The 20,849-nt window shown below is 39.8% G+C and overlaps 1 protein-coding gene across 1 annotated transcript in view; it reads right to left on the reverse strand.

Moving 5' to 3' along the window:
• The window catches only part of Gnmt (Glycine N-methyltransferase), a 61,996-nt gene extending 59,910 nt beyond the window's left edge, over positions 1 to 2,086 (reverse strand). Inside the window, exon 1 of the mRNA XM_067155474.2 lies at positions 2,018 to 2,086. The gene's annotated coding sequence lies outside the window, so the exon portion shown is untranslated. The remainder of the gene's footprint in view (positions 1 to 2,017) is intronic.
• Between the last annotated feature and the right edge of the window lie 18,763 nt (positions 2,087 to 20,849).

The raw sequence follows: 20,849 nt of genomic DNA on the forward strand, positions 1-20,849 counted from the left end.
ACTACTTCATCAAATTCAAGGTAAAGTGTTGCAACAGAGTGCACATTGAACAAATTAATATTATACTGAGATGAATGGAGACACTTTCTTCATGATCTTCACAAATATTACATCACACTCCTGATCAATGCAGTCTTGCTTGTCACTTCAGCTCCAGCTCGTGACAAAGCAAACTCCGCTGGCATAGCACTTGATGAAATATCACAATATAATGGATATAATAAAAGCAATGACAAGAAACACAGCACAACATGACAAAATATATCTTTATTTCTTTATAATACAAGAAGAAAGGATAGGAGGAGGATGTTCAGATATTTCAGATTAAATAGTTGTATTTAACTGCCCAATTTGGACATATTTACAAATGTAAATATAATGGTTTACAATTTTCTTTTTCAGTATTTATACAAACAATTGTTTGGAGGTCCATTTGGACATTTTTTGTACAAATAATACAATCCATAATCAGAGGGAGAATCACATCTGTAAACCATTACAAAATATTTATTCATTGGACACAGTCTGTCTAAAAATTAAGTACATGCCTATTGATGAAGCTTCTATAGTCCATTAAAGTACTGCTAAGTTCTTTTTGCAGGTTGGATCATGTTGTTGTTGTTCGTACAGGTTCCAATACCTCGCAGTGTTCCTTATCAAGGTGACTGATCCGACAGTCTTGTCAGCTATGAGGGTGGTCAATTTCTCGCCTTATTTTGTCCCTCCAACCCCCAGGCTCATATGAGACCTGAGAACATCTGGAACGTATCCCTCACTCATGATCAGTTGGACAATTTCTATAACTTGTTGGGAAGCCCGTATTTTCATAGTTTACTCTGCGCACTGGTAATCTGTGAATAACAGGCCTCTAAGAATGCTTAATTTTGTAATTTTCCTCTAAACTCATTTCGTTTGGGTGTATCTTTATTTATATAGCATATATATTTTGGAACCATGAAATCCATGAGTTCGCAGAAATACCCAGAAAACATGAATTTAGAGGAAGGCTACAAAATTAACAATTCTTGGATGCCTTTATTACACAAATTACTAGTATGCTGTTTGGACCATGAAAACACATGACATGCCAATTTACATAACAGTAATGTGCACTGCCTATCTGACTGCAGGGTGAGAGATATGTTTCAGATGTTCCAAAGATGTGCTCGAGGCTTGCAGGAGCCTTGGGTAGAGAGATGATGTAAAGCGAGCCATAGTGACCACCTTCATAGTTGAGCTTAGCTGCTTGGGGAGGGACCAATTATCTCGGATCGAGTAGGGGAACATACAGAATACTGCAATGTATTTGAAATTCTGGCAAACTGCACATAAGATACATGAAAAAACAACACGGCCCAACCCAGAAAAAGAACTTTGCTACATACTTATAAAACATATTCAATGCCATACTCCTAAAGAAAGAATGGTTTAAGAAATAAACAATCAGAGATTGAATGAGTGAAAAATTATTTACAAGTTAATCATCTGTTCTTTAGAAGGAATGGCCATGATTGGAAAGTGTGGCTGTGCACTAACTTTTGAGACAGGCTGTGTGCATTGTCCAATTTGGACATAGGATTTTACAACACATGATTTGTAAACAGTCTGCAAGTATCATGATGAATGCATTTTTGTTGACTCTCTTCTTTGTCCAGAGGACTTTCTGTTTGTTGCTTCTTCAAATATCTTCATGCTGATGACCTTGTCCAATTTGGACATAAGATTTCATGACAAGACACAGACTGTAAACAGACAGGGTGTACTCGAAGCATCTTCTTTGTCCAGGGGACATTTCTGAGGTTTCTTCAAACTCTTCATGGTTAAGCATTGTCCAATTTGGACATGTTATTTTTGTTATTTTCAATTCTATCTTAAATACATAATTTTTAATAGGAATTAATTTGGATATTGTACACAATTTATTAACCCAACTGGGTATAGATTGTAAACTGAGTGAGGTCACACTGGAGAAAAGAATGCAAAGCACATAAGAGAGAAGATAAAACAGATACTGTACCCTGAATGGGATGTAGCTTCCTCTCTGAGAAGTTGAGTCAACAAGGCCAGGCTCTTCACTGCCAACAGCTGACTCCCTACCAAGTGTTAAATAGCTTCTCTGGTAACTGCTCTGTCATGATTATATTGCATCATGCACACACAACATGACATCAATGAGATAAGCATTTCACAACTTAAGAATAGGCAACTCATAGACAGCTTCTTGCCCAATTGAGCAGTTCTGTAACAACTGCAAGCTAGACAAAAAAAGTCAGAATGACTATCACATCTGATAGTTAAGTTACCTTTACTGAAGATTATCTCAGTGTTGAATAACCTGGATGGTAGATAATGTGATATGGTACTGTTGTTTGTTTATATGACTTAACAATCTGACAGATGATGCAGTTCTTCCACCTGTACATAAATATTGCAAGGCAAGAAGATAGGAAGTAGGATAGGTTGGTGAGGGACATGAAAACACAAAGAAAAAGTGAAAACTCCACAAACAAAATCCAGTATTTGTCTCATGGTTTACAATAATTACTTATCTCCCACTTTTACTCACATTTTTCTTTGGAGTTCCATCCTTCTATGGGTGAGGGCATAGAATAGATTCCTGCTTGTTGTAGGAGGTCACTAAAGGGACCTCCCCACTCAGGGGCTCTTGACTTATGAGCATAGCTTAGGCACCAGCAGGGTCCTAGATCAGACTGACATGGTTTCAAATTACTTCTTCTCCTGTTCAGTTCATGTTCTCTTCCGACCTCAAGGGCTAGGGAGCATTTCAATTTACCGCCACCCAGTACTCGAAGTTTGCTGTACAGTCTACTCCATTATGTAACAGGTAACCCTGGCCAGAAACAGTGACAAAACGTCACGAGAGAAAAGACCAGGCTCTTGGAGAAATAACTCCTACAAAATGCGCCAATGACAATGCGCCATCTCATGAACCACTGTTCCTCTGTGAATTTTTTACAAAGTTACACTCTACACACTTAATCTAGTCCTGAGAGACTATTGTTCTATTTCCTAAACTAAAATTCATCATAAAAGGACGACTAAAGAGATCAAACTAAAATTGCAGGCAGAACTCCATACAATCCCCCAAACTACCAACCAGAACTGCTTCCATAAGAATAAACAGCATTCAACAGCTAGTATTGTAAAAAAAAAAAAAAAAAAAAGTTTTAAATATTAACCTGGGGATCAGCTGCTAGCTTTAATTAAATTTGATTGGTCAATCTTCTCCAGGATCAGGCAAGCCAAAAACTTGTTCAATTGTATGATGGTCCTATTCACCAGTAGAGATCTTAACTTTCAGCCCTGAGTTTGGATGTTGAGATGCTATGTTTTCCCTGCCCTTTGGTTTGAAAGGCTGGATGCCCATCCCTTTGCCGGAGAGGTGTACTGAAGGTTTAGAAATGTTCTTATGCTGAAGAATGCTTCGAATATCCTCGGTAGAAAGGAAGTCCAATGAGGAAGTCCTCAACTTGTTGAATAAGAAAAAAGAGCTTCTAACAACCATCAACAAGTGCAAGCTCAGGTGCAACATGAGAGGTGAACTAAATTAACTTCTCCAGCTTGTCATCAAGGGGAAAACTGAAGGACAACGGTCTGTGGGGAGACAGAGAAACTCCTGGTTTTAAGAATTGAAATATTTTGAACTGCTGTTTTGCAAGTAATCATAATCAATTGGATCACCAACCTTTGTAGGGAGTTGGTGTCCTAAGAAGCAGGTCAATACATATTAATTTGACTTTCTTCTTATTTTACAAGTCCATATCTGAATATCTTGACTCTGAGAAAGACACTGACTTTTTTTTTGGGGTGGCATGAACGTTAAGAGATATTATGTCTGGGTATGCATGAACAAAGAAGATTGAATATTGCTGTTCTGGACGGACAGTTTTATGACATTTTTAAATGGCAAGTACAAGAATCTTCACACCATATTTCACTTCTACCTGTAGATAATAATGAACCATTTATTTACTTACTTTTTACCATTTTGCTTATGGCACATGGACACAGATAGATCTTAAGGCGATGATGGGATAGGAATGGACTAGGAGTGGGAAGGAAGCGGCTGTGTTCTTAAATAAGGTACAGCCCCAGCATTTGCCTGGTGTGAAATGGAAAACCATCTTCAGGGCTGCAGATAGTAGGGTTCGAACACACTATCTCTCGAATGCAAGCTGATAGCCACGTGACCCAAACTACCTTGCCACTTGCTCGGTCCATCAGGAGTTACAATCAGTTGTGTTTCGTGCACAGTCTCGTGACTGTGACAGCTTGTTTTATGAACTAACTGCTGATAATGTAATTTCTTAATGCTGCCTTTGGAAAAGAAAAAAGAAAGTGAATATGAAGACTCTGATGTTGTTATCACATTAGTCAAAAGTTCAATATATGGCATACGGTTATCAAATTTTCTCTTTTTATTGAAACAAGGAGAGGGAGATAAGAGCTGATAGCTTACGAGAGAAAGCTTGTCAAGTTCAACAGCTCCATATTATCAGCGTCAAACAACAATCTGTTTTATGTCTCTACCAGGCTATAAATGTGATCAGAATGGAATGACTCTCATTATTGTACAGTCTCACAAAAAGTTTAGGACTAAACTTCTTTGCCTTCTCTCTCCTTGTATGGCTCTGGTCACTTTATGATACAGACGGCAGAGTATAAAGATGTACGAAGAGACTGTCTTTTTTTTTTTTAAGTTAAAAACTTCATGATCGTTCCGTATTGAATAGAGAAATAAGAAGATGTACAATATTAGAAGGATCCACCTTTCAATACTCCGTTGTAAGTTAAACTAAAAAGAAGTCACAACTTGTTTATTGGGACCGGTTTCGACACATTACAAGTGTCATCATCAGCCAAATAGTAAAATAGGGCAAGATATAAAGATCTTAAAACAACTAATACATTGAACACAGGTAAAAAAAATTAACATTGATTCATATCGTAGCAATTCAGTTAATGTCCAAAACACAATGATCGCAGTCAAGAGAGTAAACAGAACATCATTGTCTTGCGCCGAAAACAAATATAGTTGAAGTTCACAAGCAGGTCAAGTATGCACTTATGTAGAGTCGTTGCTAGGCAGGTCTTGTAGGCATTTGTTTCTCAGGCCGAAGAGTAAAAGGTGACGTAATTGAAGTCTTAGGAAAACAGTGTAGGATTTAATTTTGTCAAATTCAAAGTAGGTATATAAGTTTGAAAATAATTTAAAACATTAAAAAGAATAAAGTCAATTAAAAATATATTAAAAATAGGAAGAAATAATAAAAGAAAATTGCAATGTGAGGTTTAACTCGAAACAACTTGCCGTAGTAACTGATAGATGAATGGGAGATGATAAATAGAGAAAAGGTTGGGGAATGTTTATTAGAGGGTGGTGGTGGTGGTGGTGGTGATTATTGCTATTAGAGGAAGTACAAATGGGTAAATATCTTCTATATAACACTAAACCGAGGAAAAAAGAGGAAGAGGTCCGACACTTCGAAAAATGAAGATATCGGTAAAAGGAAGACAAGGGCCACGAAGGGTGTGAAAATGAAATACTCCCTAGCCCTCGCAAACCTAATAGCGTCGGGGTCAGAAAAGAACAAGAGTTGACCAAGGGAGGTCGGACAGGATAGATGAAAGTGAGGAGCCTGGCACAAGTAAGTGGAAGCAATGCCAGGACTCAGCTAAGGGTCCCGTGGTCGCCAACCCACGCTCCGAAGTTCAGAGCCCCTGGGGGGTTAGAGAGTGAGAAGGAAAGGAAAAATGGAAGGGATCCGATATTTCAAAAAATGAAGATATCGGCCAAAGGAAGACAAGGGCCACGAAGGGTGTGAAAATGAAAGACTCCCTAGCCCTCGGAAACCTAATAGCATCAGGGTCAGAAAAGAACAAGAGTTGACCAAGGGAGGTCGGACAGGATAGATGAAAGTGAGGAGCCTGGCAAAAGTAAGTGGAAGCAATGCCAGGACTCAGCTAAGGGCCCCGTGGTTGCCAACCCACGCTCCGAAGTTCAGAGCCCCAATAAACAAGTTGTGACTTCTTTTTAGTTCAACTTACAATGGAGTATTGAAAGGTGGATCCTTCTAATATTGTACATCTTCTTGAGACTGTCTTTGTCACCTCTGACCTTGGTACTCAGTCATGCAGAGCTCTGTATCTTGTGGGAAGCCTCTTAGTTGTTGCTATTTACCACACTCTTTGTCTAACTCCGCAGTATAATGGTTAGCACTATTAGCTGCCATTCTGGGAGGCCTGGGTTCGATTTCCAGTATAGGCAATAATTTTGATACTGAGGCCTAGATTGATGGATATGACTTTATTACATACATACATACATACATACATACATACATTATAATTATAGACCATTATGCCTTTTAGCGTTCAGTCTGCAAGCCTCTGTGAATTTACTAAACGTCACCACATTTAGTTCTACACCTCTTATCTTTAAATCGTTAGAAACTGAGTCTATCGTTGTCTTGATCTTCCTCTACTTCTCTTACCCTCCATAACAGAGTTCATTATTCTCCTAGGTAATCTATCCTCCTCCATTTGTCTCACATGACCCCACCACCGAAACGGGTTAATGCATACAGCTTCATCCATCCATTGAGTTCATTCCTAACTTTGCTTTTATCTCCTCATTCTGAGTACCTTCCTGCCATTGTTTCGACTTGTTTGTACCAGCAATCATTCTTGCTACTTTCATGCCTGTTACTTCTAACTTATGAATAAGATATCCTGAGTCCACCCAGCTTTCGCTTCCGTAAAGCAAAGTTGGTCTAGAAACAGACTGATGTAAAGATAGTTTCATGTGGGAGCTGACTTCCTTCTTACAGAACACTGTTGATCGCAACTGCGAGCTCACTGCATTAGCTTTACTACACCTTGATTCAATCTCACTTACCATCCTGGGAGAACACACAACCTAAATACTTAAAATTATTAACCTGTTCTAGCTTTACATGTGATGAAAATCATTTTTGTCCGTATTGAAAGTGTCATAGCATGTATGTAGGAAAATATTTAATATTTATTTCCACCTATTCAATACAATATACAAGATGTTGGCATTTAAGTTAAAACATTTTTCAAATGTGAGACATGTTTTGCCTCTTACTGTGAGGCATCTTCAGTCACTATCAAAACCTTGTTATTTTTGTCAGGCAACATTTCCAAAAGTTTACAGTTATTATAAAAATGTTCATGAAATAACTAAAAATCTAATATCATGATAAAACTCACGTGTAGATCACTTGATGAATAAGACGTCATTAGATGGTACAGTAGCATAGATGATGGCTTGCAGCCTTAGTCAATACTAGATTTTTAATACATAGTGGAAGGCATATAAAATAATTTTATTGAGAATATACAATACATTCAAATGATATTAAAAACTAGTAGATTCATAGATGGTACACTTAAAGATGGAGGTGTCATATAATTATAAGTGACAGTTGATGGCTTAAAGCCGTAGTCAAAGTTTGAAGTATAAGTAAAATAACATGCTAATATGTAGTAAACGAATATGAAATAGAATAAATTGTTGAATATAAAATGTAAAGGAAAAATATTCCAATTGCTGGGCAAATGTTATTTGACGTTAGCCTATATTTGCCCGTGATGTTTAATGGTCAACAGTTCATAGGTTATTTATAGATTGGTTCAGCAAGATTGTGTTGACATGAAGTTTATAGTTGACTTAAATTTATTTTAAGTCATCCGAGTAAGTTTGCAGAGATGATGATGAGCTGTTATTCTCTACATTGGTATGATTTTGACACGAAGGTTGAATGGCTGTTGTTTTCTTCATCTGATTGACAATTTATTTTCAAAACGTTGATATTGGAAATTTTATATTATTGAAGAATATTGTGGAAGTTTGATGGGGCTCTTGAATTAATGTTGTGTTTGGTTGGTTCTATGGCGTTGTTGGCCCGTTTGACTTGTTGTGTGAAGCGTTATCAGCTTTGTATCACCAATCTGACATTCAATTATGTTGAATTTGTTACGTACTGGCATCAATTTAGTCTTCAAAAGGCTAATTTTCATACCATACTCATTGCACCTATTTTCAAGTTCCAAGATATTAGACTGCAGGCTTTCGGCACAATGTGCCATTAAGACCAAGTCGTCAGCATTGGCCAGACTGCTTACTACATTTCCACCTAACTGAATCCCTCCCTGTCACTTTATACCTTTCAGCAGATGATCCATGTAAACTACAAACAGCAAAGGTGGAAGATTACAGCCTTGTCTAACCCCTGGAAGTACCCTGAATAAGAACTCAATCTACCATTAATTCTCACTGCAGCCCTTATTTACAAAAGTAATTTTTTTTTTCTTCTCCCTAATCAATACATTAATTTGGGTTAGTTAGCATTAACTCATTCAAAATGTTTTTGGACTAGTTTCAATCAATGTAATGATGTAATTCTATCCACCATACAATAATGTTAGAATTTATCTCGTATGGAGAACTTGGATTTGTTCATTTCATGGCATAGTCTAAAAACCATTTGCCCCTTCTCATCCTTTCATTTAGTACCTCCTTCTCATTCCTATTGAGGGGAGTTACAAGTTGTCCCAGATTGTTTTATTTGTGAGACAAAAGTTAGAGTTCAAGAAACAGGTTAAAAGACAACCTTGAATTTCCAATTTCAAAATGTTACTTAACTATGAAACACAAATGAAAAGCAATGTTTTAATTTTTTTGAGAGGTTTAACATTTCTGAAATTGGAATTAAAATTAGGTGATATTTTGAAAATTTTTTAAACTGTCTGCATAGAATTTAGATTTGTTATCTTCACAGCTCTTTTTCTTAAAAAAAATTTATAATAATGCTATTGGCTTTACATGCCACTAACTACTTTTACAGTTTTTGCAGATGCCAATGTGCCAGAATTTAGTCGCGTAGGAATTCTTGTATATGCCAGTAAATCTACCAACATGAGGCTGACGTATTCAAGCACCTTCAAATACCACCAGACTGAGCCAGGATTGAACCTGCCAAGTGCTTCAACTGTCTAAGCCACTCAACCCAACTAAAAAAAAACAAGTTTAGAGGTACTCACACCTGAGACTCAACTTAACTTGTAACCACAAATTCAAAATTTCCTTCCCAAGACACTAGTGGTGGAGGTGATCGGGATCATTGTTTTAAGAGGAAGTACAACTGGACAACCATCCTCGATTAACACTAATCAGAGAGGGAAAAGAAAAAGAGCTCTGATCCACTTAAGAATGCAGGTATCGGCAAAAGAAAGGAAGGGCCATGAAGGGTGTGAAAATGAAAGACTCCCAAGGCTTCATAAACCTAATACCGTCGGGTGAGAGGAGAACATGTGTTGACCAAGAGTGATCAGATATGACAGATGAAAGTGAGGAGCCTGGACGAGTAAGTGGAAACAATGCCAGGACTCAGCCAAGGGTCCCGTGGCTGCCAACCCATGCTCCCAAGTCGAGAGCCCTTGGGGTTCATTCTTATTCATCTCTTAAATAGGGAAGGGATAATGTGGATGTATTTTACCACCCCTCACCTGTACAGGGTCCTCCAAAGAGAGAAGGCAATGGTAGTTATCTATAATTTCAATAGTAGACCTGGATAATAAAAATTTACCTTACATTACAGCAACTTCCAAATTGGCAACTGCTTGCCAGGGCTGTAGTCAACACGCCACATTTCCTCTTTACTCTTCATGGTGGTTGTAAGTTATCTTCATATCAAAATCCGGAATTTACATAAACCACAAGTCTAAATTACTGCAATGGGTGACTAACCAACTTGATAAACAGGAGATTGGTGACAGTAAAAAGGTTAGCTCTTGTAGATATGATAATCGGATTCATTTCAGAAAATCCACACTCACACTTGCTGGTGAATATGTGGATACACTTTGCTGTGTTCACAGAAGGAAGAAGGGGCATTGGAATTTCCTCATCCTTAAAATAATCCCAGAAATGTTGATTGAATTACAACCCATTCACATCACTTACGCAACAATAATTTTGATAACACTTGTGATCATAATGATTCAAGACTAAAAAGAAATAGCAACAAGAAACAAAACATAATTTTAAAAATTAATTTTTAAATTCAGGAATAGTTATGTTTTCCTTCTTTGGCTCCCTAAATGTTTGGCGACATACATCCCCCAGAGTTCCTCCAGGAAAAGAGCCCTGGTTATAATTTTATGTTTGCCCAGATCCATGTCAGGTAAGACAGTGTTCTTAACTCTTTATATCTTCTATGATGGACTGGAATGACTTTGTTATTTTCAATGATCTGTCTCAGTTTCATCTTAGGCTTTGCTAATCTGAAGCCATCCCTTTTCAGTTTCAACTCAGTTAATTTGTAACTGTTTTGTTCTTCAGTCTGTCAATACTAATTCTGAATAGTCCGGCTCAGTGGCTAAATGGTTAGCATGCTGGTCTTTGGTCACAGGGGTCGCGGGTTCGATTCCCAGCAGGGTCGGGAAATTTAACCGTAATTGATTAATTCCCCTGGCATGGGGACTGGGTGTATGTGTTGTCTTCATCATCATTTCATCCTCATCATGACATGCGGGTCGCCTACGGGAGTCAAATCAAAGGACCTCCACCTGGTGAGCTGAAGTCCTCGGACACATCCCAGCACTAAAAGCCATACGCCATTTCATTTCAATTCTGAATAAATATGAGGGGGTACCTAAAAATAACCAGAATAACATGGCCATGGGTGAAGCTTGTGTAGTACACATTTCTGCTGCTAGGCGTGTATAACGCAACTCATTGCCAGTTCAGTGCCGCCTGTGTTGTCGACCTGGCTTGTTCTGTTCATCTGCAGTGTTTTTTTTTTTTTTTTTTCCCTGCTATTTGCTTTACGTCGCACCGACACAGATATGTCTTATGGCAATGATGGGGTAGGAAAGGCCTAGGAATTGGAAGGAAGCGGCCGTGGCCTTAATTAAGGTACAGCCCCGGCATTTGCCTGGTGTGAAAATGGGAAACCATGGAAAACCATCTTCAGGGCTGCCGACAGTGGGGCTCGAACCCACTATCTCCCAATTACTGGATACTGGCCGCACTTAAGCGACTGCAGCTATCGAGCTCGGTGTGATTGTTTTTGCTAGCGCTGTTTTGTTCTTGTTACATTTTTTATGATGGCAAGTTTAAGTGAACAACGTGCAAACCTTTTATTGGGAAGTTTTAAGAAGATAGTACAACGTGTTCATTAAAAAAGATATGATTTGTAGCAGACAGGAGACTGGTTTGTCCACCACGACAATGCACCTGCACACACAGCCATCTCTGTTAGACACTTTTTGGCTAAAAATGGCATGGTTTTGCTGCCCCATGCCTCACCTGGCTCTGTGCAACTTTTTCTTATTTCTACGCATGAAAAGGGGCATGAAAGGACATGGATTTGACAACATTGAAGAGGTCAAGAAAGAAACGAGGGAGGATCTGTCAGCCATTTCTAGAGATGACTATAAAAAATGTTTCGAACAGTAGAAGCACCGATGGAACAAATGAATTGGTTGTAATGGAGAGTATTTTGAAGGGGATAAGGTTGTTTTATAAAAAATTTGAAAATATATAAGTTAAAAAAAATTATTCTGGTTTGTTTTGGATACCCCCTTGTACATTTACAAACTACCTGAAAAATAAAGAACTTTATTAAAAAAGATTGACATATTTCGTTCTTGAAGGAACTCTAGCTACTAAATGGGAGAGAAGAGAGAAATTCATTAAGGTAAGTTCCAAATTTTGATTTTTTAAGGATTTAAACAGAAATAAATATAAATCTTTATACATTTCTAAATGCACTGCCTGATAAAAAAAAAGTTAAGCACCCACAAGGAGTGGTTGAAAGGGAATGAAACTACATATGCTGAAAGACCATGTGCCTTTATTGAACTGATTACAATATGGGATGAAAGAGACAAGGCCGTTGGCAGTTACAGGTGGAATGTTGGCACCAGGTCAGTAGGGTGTTGCCCCCTCCCTGGTCACAATGAATGCCCTTATGTGGTGCAAACAGCTTTTGGATCCTCTCCTGAGGCAAATTCGTCCAAAGTTGTTGCAGCTTTCCCTCCAGATCCCACAGTCCCCCCTTCCAATGTCATCCCGCATGTGTTCAATGATGGAGAGGTCGATGGATCTTGCTGGCCACGGGAGGACTTCAACAAGCTCTAGGCAGTCCATAGACATACGTGCTGTGTGTGGATGTGCATTATTTTGTTGAAACACTGTCCCAGTGTTCTGTGCCATAAGGGGTAGGACGTGCTGATACAGAATGTCTGTGACGTATCGCTGTGCCATCAAAGTCTGCTGAAGCACTATTAGAAGTGACCTGAATGGATATCCTATGATGCCAGAGATTACACCTGTGTGTCTTTCCACAATATGAGCAGGATCTGCCCTCGATGCCCCCAAGCCCGCACACAATAGTCATCGGAGGTTATGGAGAAGCGGGACACATCACTGAACATAATGTTATGTCATGTTAAAAATTAAATAACTGGAAAGGAGGTTCAACCTATTCAATACTCAAAGGAAAGAAACGTTGCAGCCAAACACCAAAGTAGAGTGGAGAACGTTTCGAAGGTCCAGAACCTGTCACGGCTGCGGGAAGCCAATTACGTATATAAAAATATACGACGCCAATTAGTAAGGCCCATGTAAGAGAAGGCTTTTTGTTTAGCTTGGTTAGCTTGTGCATGCCTCCCGGACAAGGCACGACTTCAAACGCAGGCGTTGGTATTCTGCTGTCAATGGTAACTGATGCATGGGGCGACAGGACCAAAATCCGATGGATGTGAGTCGTCGATACACTGTGCGGGAACTCACAGGATGTTGTTGTGTCTCCAGTACATGTTTGCGATGACGGGTGCCGAAGTTATGGTGCACCATACGACATTCCTCCCTTGAGGTGGTGTTCTTGGTCGACCCTTACCTGCACAACGTGATTGGGTGCTCTCGTGTACCCACTGAGTCCAACATCGGACCACTGTGACATCTGAATGGCCCAGATGCCTGGCAATTGCACAATACGACCAACCAGGCTCATGGAGTCCCACAATGCAGCCTCTGTCAAATTCTGTCAACTGGTGGATAGGCTGTCTAATGTGTCTACGAGGCATTGTTTCGTTCTGTACGTAGTCCTCTCTACACGTCTTGCTTAACTTGTTGACTGGTAACAACTTATCAACAACATAACGGTGCCATCACAAATTCACAGTGGTGGGCATTCTACACATTACAGATCCTTGTTAATCTAATCACTCACAGATCAATGGTATGCATGTATACTGAAATGGGATATATTGGGCCACTCCTTCTGGGTGCTTAACTTTTTTTGTCAGGCAGAAGTTCTTTGAAGAACGAAACATGTCATTCTTTTTTCAAGTGATGTCATATGTTTTCTTTTTCAGGTACTTTAAAAATTTGTTTCTCAAAATTAATTTTGACAGACTGAAGGATCTAACGTTACAAGTTACATTTTTTTTTTTTTTTTGCTAGTTGCTTTACGTCACACCGACACAGTTAGGTCTTATGGTGATGATGGGAAAAGGGGCTAGGAGTGGGAAGGAAGCGGCCATGGCCTTAATTAAGGTACAGCCCCAGCATTTGCCTGGTGTGAAAATGGGAAACCACGGAAAACCATCTTCGGGGCTGCCGACAGTGGGGTTCAAACCTACTATCTCCCGAATACTGGATACTGGCCGCACTTAAGCGACTGTAGCTATTGAGCTCGGTAACAAGTTACTAGGAAAATGACTGAGGTAAGAGCAATGCTAGCAACACCATTCCATGCAGGATCCTGTTTCTGTAATAAGAGGTAACTACATGGGGTAACACACCAGGAGCTTCCATCTTGGAAGTGCAGGTCTGCAAAACTGGGGTCCGTAGCTGAGCATGACATTGCTTACTCTTAAATTATCTGATCAAAAGTATCTGGACACCACTGTTCACTAGTAAACAACAACAAATGATGCTTTGTATCAGTATAAAAGGAGGCAGGGAGGTTTGTATTGCTCAGTGCAAGAAGTGGGCAAGGTCAGCTTAGTGACTTCAACGTGGGGTAGTCATTGGTTGCCACCAGTGGCGAAGCATGCTAGTATCCACTGTTACCACTGGTAACAGTTTGAAAATATAAAAATCAAGTATTCTTTTAATACTAACATTTAATATTCTTGTTTCTTCACCTGGACGTGCCACAAAAACTCTATTGCAGTAGATTGTCACCGTCAAAGTCGAGCAAGAGGCTGTTACAATTCCATGCAGTGGTTCTGCTTTGAATCTCTTCTAATACTTACTTGACTTATTTACTGTTGCTCCTCCTGGAGCATAGGGCTTCCATGAAACACTTCCATCTGTTCCTATTGTTGGCTATCCTCTTCACTTCATTCCAAGTTTTTCCCACTGTTAGATATTCCTCTTCGATCGTCTTTTTTCCAGGTCTTCTTCGGACGTCCACGCTTTCTAGCGCCTTGGGGGTTTCAGTCGAGCGCTGTCTTTTCAATGGCTCCAGCGGGCATCCTTAAAGTATGTCCTATCCAATGCCATTTTCTCTCCCTTATCTGCATTTCAATTGGCTGCTGGTTAGTTTCTTCCCATAGATCTACATTTGAAATAACATCTGGCCATCTTCTGTTGATGATACATCTTAGATAGCGATTCACGAAGACTTGCAGTTGTTTGGTCGTCTTCTGGGTAACTTTTCACGTTTCACAGCTGTAAAGCAGAATGGACTTAACATTTGTGTTAAAAAGTCGTAACTTAGTTTTTCTAGAAATGTTCTTGTTTCTCCATATAGGATACAATTGAACAAAAGCACCATTCGCTTTCCTGATACAACTCTTAATGTCTTCTTCTGCTCCTCCAGTCGTAGTAACCATACTCCCAAGATATATGGAGTCTACTTGTTCTACCTCTTTATCATCTATAGACAATTTATCATCAATCTTGGAATTGACCCTCATCTCCTTGTTCTTATTAATATTTATTTTAAGTCCAGCATCCTCTGCCTCCTCCTTCAACTGCTTAATCTTCTCTTCCATATCTCTGAAGCATTGAGCCAGTAGGCAGATGTCATCTGCAAAAACAAGGTCTTCTAACCTATCTTGTAAGTCCCACTGGATCCCCCTTTTCCGACCTCGATACATTCTCCTGAGCACACTATCCAACACAAGTAGGAAAAAGAATACAGCCCTGTCAAACTGCCGAGGTCACATCTATTGGTTCAGTAAGATCTCCCATATGCAGAACCTGACATTTATAACCCTCGTACATATCCTTTATAATATTCAGAATCTTTTGAGGTATACCATATTCTTCAAGTGTTTGCCACATAACTCTTCTATTTACAGAGTCGAAGGCTGTCTCAAAATCAATGAAAGTCAAGTAGAGGGTGTTCTGCCATTCTACACTTTGTTCCAAGATGATTCTCAGAGTGTTTATGAGATCGATACAGTTACAGTGTTTACGAAAACCAGCCTGTTCCCTTCTAAGGCGCAATTCCACAACATCCTTCACCCGCTCTAAAATGATCCTTGAAAGCACCTTACTTGGTGTCCGACTCGTTGGCTGAACAGTCAGCGTACTGGCCTTCGGTTCAGAGGGTCCCGGGTTCGATTCCCGGCCGGGTCGGGGATTTTAACCTTAATTGGTTAATTCCAATGGCACGGGGGCTGGGTGTATGTGTTGTCTTCATCATCATTTCATCCTCATCACGACACGCAGGTCGCCTACGGGGGTCAAATAGAAAGACCTGTACCTGGCGAGCCGAACCCGTCCTGGGATATCCCGGCACTAAAAGCCATACGACATTTCATTTTTACCTTACTTGGTACCGACAACAATGTAATTCCCACTCCAATTATCACACTTAGTAATATCCCCTTTCTTTGGTATCTTAACAATCAGGCCTTTCTTCCATTCAGCTGGCAGTTTTTCTTCATTCCAGATCCTTTCCAACAGGGGGTGCAATCATTTTGCCGAAGTCTCAATATCTGCTTTAAGTACTTCTGGCGCGATATTATCCATACCGGGTTCTTTTCCAGTTCTTATCTGTTTCAAGGCCTTCTCTATTTCTGAACAGGTTGGAGGATGTACATTTATTTTTGGGTCACTATCTACTGGTTCCATTTGTTGGTTACCATTCTGTTCTGTATCTCTATTGAGCAACTCTGAGAAATGTTCCTTCCATCTCTGTAGCTGTTCTTCCCGGGTGGTTAGTAGTTCACCTCTCTTGTTTTTAATGGGTTTATTCCTGATAAATCCTTGACAGTTTCTTTGTGATACTATACAATTCCTTAGCATCTCCCCTTGCTGAAGCCTCTTCTGCCATTCGTGCTTGTTCATCTACCCACTGTATATGATCTTTTCTTACGCTTTTCTTCACACTCTTATCAGCTTCCACATATTCCTTTTGTGCTGCGGCTTTCTGTTGTCTTGTTTTACACACATTAATCTTTGCCTTAACTAGCTTTCTAGCCTCTTTTTTTTCTTTTTTTTTACCAAGTATCATCAGACATCCATTCCTTCTTGAGATACTTGTAAAATCCAAGCACCTGAATCAAATTTCTTGTTTCGCCTTTCAAATTTCCTTCTACCTGTCACAATTTTCATTCTAAACTCTGCAACTACCAGGTGATGATCACTTCCAATATCTGCCCCTCTTTTATTTCTAACATCAGTCAATGATCTTCTAAACTTTCTACTTATGGCGATGTGGTCTATCTGGTTTTCTGTAACCTGATCTGGCGACACCCATGTAATCTTATGGCATCGTTTATGAGGGAATAAAGTGCCACCCACTACCAAATCATGGCTAGCACAGAAATCAATGAAAAGCTCCCCATTTTCATTATAGTCACCAACTCCATGCACTCCCATAATTTGTTCCAGTCCCTGATTGTTAGAACCAACCTTTGCATTTAAATCCCCCATCACAATAATAATATCTCTCTTTAAGAGCTCACCAGAGTTAAGAACCACGTGGTCCATCGTAGGCCTAAACGAAGAAGAAGAAGAAGAAGAAGAAGAAGAAGAAGAAGAAGAAGAAGAAGAAGAAGAAGAAGAAGAAGAAGAAGAAGAAGAAGAATATCTCTCTTTCCCACTTTCTTAATAGTCTCATTTAGTTGGCAGTAGAATTCTTCCCTTTTTTCAATTTCTAACATTTCTGTGGGAGCATAACACTGGATCACAGTCACATTGCGAACCCGGGTCTTGAATTGAGCTATCATTAGTCTTTCTGAGATGGGTTTCCAATCAAGGAGGTTCCTCTTTGCAGTTTTATTCACTTGCAATCCCACACCATCTCTATGTTCTGCATCCTCCCCCATTTGCCTAGAATACAGGAATGTGCACCTATTAAGAGTCTGTATTTCTCCAAAGTTTGGCCACCGTTCTTCACTTAATCCAAAGATATCCAGCCTGTATTCCTCCATCACTTTAGCCACCTGCTTCAATTTACTGCTCTCTCTCAGGGTTCTGACATTCCAAAAACCTATTCTCGTTTTCCGTTTCATGCCAAAACTCGTCAACTTATTATCCATCCGGCTGTGTTTCACTTCGGTTTCTTTAATAGTTTATGTTTAAGGCTTTCTACTTATGGCGATGTGGTCTATCTGGTTTTCTGTAACCTGATCTGGCGACACCCAGCCCACAGCAACCCGAGCTTGCTGGTGGGACTGCCACCTAAGCCTCCAAGCCTGCTGTTTTCTGTAAGGGTTGTCTCCCTTAGCCTTTGAAGATCCCTCTTCACCACAAGGCAGTGGTTACCCTTGTTTCTTTAAACCCCACGGGAAGAGGGTTGCCTCGTTTGCCAGATTTGCCGTTCCAAAAGTCTCTTTTTCCGCCGCATCTGCCATTGAGGACTTCACCAGAGCCCCATTAGCCATCACTTTTCAGGGTTCCTGTAGGGCCTTCACAGCTACCGTAGCGGTCATGGGGCACACACAGTCCCTGCTGTACATCACCCCTGCAGTCAATCCCTTACTTCATGCCGTTGCCCACCTCCCATGACGTGGACGAGGGGTTGAACTTATGAGAGGCAATCTCTTCTAATAGCTAGGCGAGTATTACTGCGCCTGTGCCGAACAAGGCACCTCTCCCCTCGACACAGAGATGTATCCTGCTACGTGCTCCGGTCATGTTACAACAATGGAAAGTGGAAACAAAAGCTTATAATGTCCGTGTTGAGCTGTACTGTCTGGTCTTCCCGCCGTGCTGAAAAGTGCACTACCATATTATTATTTTTTCTATTATAATACGATGTGACTTTTCTTGTTAAAGTGTGAATTTATGTTAGGTAAGGATAGCCTACAGAACTGCACAACGCATTAAACATTAAAATGAGTGCTGTCACTTCCACCTCGAAAATAAGTGAATTGGCAGGCCCAGAATATTCATGTGTAATAGGAAGCATAATGAACACGCCATTTTCATCAAGAACAATTTTTTTGCTATTTGATTTACGTCGCGCCGACACAGATATGTCTTACGGTGATGATCAAGAACTTTTGAAGAAAATAAAAATATAATTGAAAAAGGTAGACCCATGCCTTGTCTTAAAAATTTAGTCAAGGATTCGAAAAGAATAGTACGATATTTTCATGACTCGTGGTACATAGATCTGGACTGGTTATGTGGTTGTGCAAAAATTAATAAACTGCATTGTTGGCCAGGTTATCCTGCTACGATATGGAGTAGACCGTACAGCCAGCGACTCAACGCCGAGTGTTGGATGGCGGGAAATAACCTGACACCCTAAAGGAGCCAACGGCTTATGGCGGAGGAGCTCCCTTAGGAGGGTGATGGTCCCTTAGTGGAGGGAAGGCCACTAGAATCCATCAGGTAGTGTCTGTACTTCATGTTAGGAGCGGCTACCAAAAGCGTCTGTTCTCCATGTTAGGGGCGGCTGAGTCTACACCAGCGAAGGCAAGGGGAAACCACACTGGTATAAATTCCCAGGAAATCACTATGGCTAGAAATCAGAAAGAAACGGCCCCTAGTCCCGGGCAGCCCTTAAATGGGCGAGGGGTGCTAAGAATCTCCTGGCTCAAATTAGTGAATTCCGCAATAAGAATGGGGACTTGGAATGTCAGAAGTCTCTATGCAGCTGGCAAGCTTGACAATCTTATCAAGGAAATGGTTAGACTAAGAACACCATTAATGGGAATTAGTGAAGTTCGCTGGCCTGGTGCAGGTAAATGTCATTGTGATGATGGTACATTCTATTACTCTGGTAGCGAAGATAATGATAGAGATCATAGAAATGGAGTCGGAATATTTATAAATTCTGAACTTACGAAGTGTGTCAGCAACTTTGTACCAGTCTCTGATCGAATCGTGTTATTACAGCTTTCATGCTCACCTTTTAACGTAAACATCTTGCAGATATATGCACCAACAGCAGACAAAAAGTATGATGACAAAGTAGAAACATTCTATGAGCAACTTGAAACTATTCTTAAAGACCTGAGGAAGGATGAAATAACTGTCATAATGGGTGATTTCAACGCAAAAATTGGTCAAGGGCGTCGTTCTGACTTGGTAGGCGAATTTGGGCTTGGTAAATGCAATGACCGGGGAGAAAAGCTGTATGAATCTTGTGTAGAACATCAAATGGTTCTCACCAATACATGGTTCAAACTTCCAAAATGTCATTTATACACATGGAAAGCTCCTAAAGATGATCCTCAGAATCCTGACTCAACAAGGAACCAAATTGATTACATTCTGATAAATAAGCATTTCAGAAATTCCATCAAAAGAGTCACAGCATATCCAGGTGCAGATATTTCCTCGGACCATAATCCATTGATAGCTAACGTAAGAGTTCGTCTGAAAATCATGAAGAATAAGCCTAGAAGAAAGGTGCTAAATACCCCTAATCTACAAAATTGTGAGACTCGGCAGAAAATTGCTCAGGATTTGAATAGGCATTTAAAAGAAATCGATACCAATAACTGTGAAACAGCAAATGATTTGTGGAATCAGTTTAAAAGTCAGGTAGAGGTACTTCTTCAAAACAAAGATCAAAAGATACATCCAATGAAGAAAAAGAAATGGATGACAGATGATATTCTTGAACTAATGGAACAACGAAGATTAGTAAAAAATGATGCAGAGGAATACCAAAAATTACAACGCCACATAAGGAAAGAATACGTGCTGCGAAAGAGAACTGGATGAGAGAACAAAGTGTGGAAATGGAAATCTTTCAGTCTGAACATGATCTGTTCAATATACATCGAAAATTAAAGGAAATAGCTGGCATGTACAGAAAACGTAATCTTTATGTACTGGTTGATGTCACAAACAGGCCTATTATTAATGAAGAAGAAGTTTTAAATATTTGGGAAAATTATCTGATAGAACTTTTCTGTGATCAGAGAGGTGAGGAAACTAACCAACGAGCTAATTGTGAAGGCCCTGACATTCTTAAATCAGAAGTGCCATATGCTGTGAAAGTTTCAAAAAGCAAGAAATCACCAGGTCCAGATAACATCCCTGTAGAACTTCTTAACACTCCAGTGGTCGCGCGGATCACAATAGTGATCCAGCAGTTTAGTTTTTACCGCTCCTGCTTTTTGGTATGACTGTTGACCTTGAGCATCTGTGTACCTTCCCTGCGTCACATCCCCTCTCTGATAACGCAGTAGTCTGCTAACCTTGACTGATGGTTGTTGCGTTACAAAGCAATTTATTCTTGTGGATCACAACTGTGATCCGTGCGACCACTAACGTGATATTTTTTGACTTTGTTTGTTTTCTTATTACGATGTCTAATCTCAGTTCATGTGCATATATCTACTCTGTTTTATGAGTTTATATTAATTAT

Source organism: Anabrus simplex, chromosome 11 (assembly GCF_040414725.1).
Source record: "Anabrus simplex isolate iqAnaSimp1 chromosome 11, ASM4041472v1, whole genome shotgun sequence".
Taxonomy (NCBI): Eukaryota; Metazoa; Arthropoda; class Insecta; order Orthoptera; family Tettigoniidae; genus Anabrus; species Anabrus simplex.